The 2,354-nt window shown below is 37.3% G+C and overlaps 1 long non-coding RNA gene across 1 annotated transcript in view; it reads left to right on the top strand.

The window, feature by feature from the left end:
- The first annotated feature begins 1,140 nt into the window (after positions 1-1,140).
- Positions 1,141-2,354, top strand: part of LOC138702331 (uncharacterized) — a 265,478-nt gene continuing 264,264 nt past the window's right edge. Inside the window, exon 1 of the long non-coding RNA XR_011332840.1 lies at positions 1,141-1,353. This is a non-coding gene — a long non-coding RNA (uncharacterized lncRNA). The remainder of the gene's footprint in view (positions 1,354-2,354) is intronic.

The raw sequence follows: 2,354 nt of genomic DNA, 5'->3' as shown, positions 1-2,354 counted from the left end.
TAGAAGATGATTGTATGACAATAATGATTAATCATAACTCTGCTGTAACCCTCCGTTCACAGACAAATATAAAAGGATGCATCGACGATGGAGCCTACTGTATGCACTTACTTACTTACTGGCTTTTAAGGAACCCGGAGGTTCATTGCCGCCCTCACATAAGCCCGCCATTGGTCCCTATCCTGAGCAACATTAATCCATTCTCTATCATCATATCCCACCTCCCTCAAATCCATTTTAATATTATCTTCCCATCTACGTCTCGGCCTCCCTAAAGGTCTTTTTCCCTCCGGCCTCCCAACTAACACTCTATATGCATTTCTGGATTCGCCCATACGTGCTACATGCCCTGCTCATCTCAAACGTCTGGATTTAATGTTCCTAATTATGTCAGGTGAAGAATAAAATGCGTGCAGTTCTGTGTTTGTAACTTTCTCCAGTCTCCTGTAACTTCATCCCTCTTAGCTCCAAATATCTTCCTAAGCAACTTATTCTGTATGTACTGTATGTACGTGCATTTAATAAGTTTACGTATAGTTAAAGTAAGGACAGTTCTGTATTCCAGGAGAACCAAATATGATATGGAATACATGTTACTAATTATGAAAAGTTCATATGCAAAATATTTTGGGTGGACTGTTGGCTATTGATTCAATTTCGTTAATTAATATGATTAATGCAGATTATATAAAAACTTTATGTACACGTATATAGGCTACTGTATTATTTTGACTTCAACAAATACATAACCAAGTCAATATATAGGCCTATATAGTTCTGAACGGGCAACTGCGTTTGTACGGTATTTAAATGCTAATTCGGCTTAAATAAATAATATAATCCAGTCAAAACAAAGCCTTGATAAACTCCTAGAGTATCAAAGATTCATGTATGCATTATATTTAGTGATACGCAAGAAAGCAGAACACATGAAGCTTGTAGCAATGAAGAGAGACTCCAATATCTAGCAATCGTCAATGAAGCGGTTCACCAGCCTGTCCGCTGATTGGTCAGTTTCGTGTATCCTGCTCAGGCAACAACAGACAGTCGAGTCGCACCACGTTTGAGTAGCAAAACATTAAGGAAACGCATGTGGCTTATTTATGCATTTACAGTTACCGTTTACCGAGGCGTTCTAACTTTATGTGACGTACAACAAATTATTATATGTTACAAAGTTGGTAGGACACATCTCGTTTCAGTACCGCGAAGTCTTCTGTGTCGTATAGGAGTGTGTCAAGTAGATTGAATGATCTTTGATATTTAAACATTGTTGCTATTGTGTATTCATATAAGAATAATTCGAATAGTGTTACGGCGTAAGAAGTGGTATTATAATAGGAAAACAACAAGGTAAGATTGTAAATAGAAACACTAGGTTCTAATGAAACGTTTTATTTTCATTGACTTTCTTACAAATCTTATGCAAGTATTTTGAACTAACCACTGTATGTATTAACTTACGACAAAGGTCATAACCTCAAAGGTAGATTGTTTTGGTGTTGTGGTTACCTAGTAATTTTATACAAAGCATCACTAGACTTTATGTTAACCTGTTTTGATGTCCAACCGTCTGGCTCATCCATCACATTACGCAGACAAGACAACAGTATTCTTCAAACCCAGGAAATGTAGGCTATGTTTGGCACTTACCAATTCACATTAGGCTAATATTCTTCTGAAATATGACTTCAGTTCATCAGGAATGACGTCAAATATTTTACAATCTTATTAAAATTTAGGGTACTTCCGTACTTTTCCGTTACATTGAGGTACAAATGTATTTATATTCTTGGCTTCTGGTCAAATGATACGTATCGTAAAAAAATAATGAGTGCCGAAAATAAGGGTCGAACGTTGATGTGAAAGTGGAGGCGGGCGGGGATCTGTGAAGGTTAGGTTAGTTTAGACTCTTTGTATGCCTTGCGTGCACAACTCTGTGACACATTAGGTTAGTTTAGCTTTTGGTATGCCTTGAAGATACGAATCTGTGACAGGTTAAGTTAAGTTAGGGTTTCAGTATGCCTTGCATATACGAATCAGTGACAGGTTAGGTAAGATTAGATTAGGTTTTTGGTATGTCTTGCATATACGAATCAGTTACTGGTTAGGTTAGTTTAGGCTTTAGGTATGCCTTATACATACGAGTCTGTGGCAGATTAGTTTAGATTGGTTTAGGATTTTGGTGTCCCTTGCATATACGAATCTGTGACAGGTTAGTATAGTTTACGATTTTAGTATGCCTTGCATACATGACTCTGTGGGAGGTTAGTTTAGGCTTTTGGTATGTTTTGGGTATGTTCACGATTGTCAAAGAATTTGCCCCTTGTTGCTGTCCGCTTTCCATTGGTAAC

Source organism: Periplaneta americana, chromosome 6 (genome assembly GCF_040183065.1).
Source record: "Periplaneta americana isolate PAMFEO1 chromosome 6, P.americana_PAMFEO1_priV1, whole genome shotgun sequence".
Classification (NCBI taxonomy): domain Eukaryota; kingdom Metazoa; phylum Arthropoda; class Insecta; order Blattodea; family Blattidae; genus Periplaneta; species Periplaneta americana.
The sequence above is the reverse complement of the archived record's forward strand: the minus strand, read 5'-3'. Positions and strand labels throughout refer to the sequence as shown.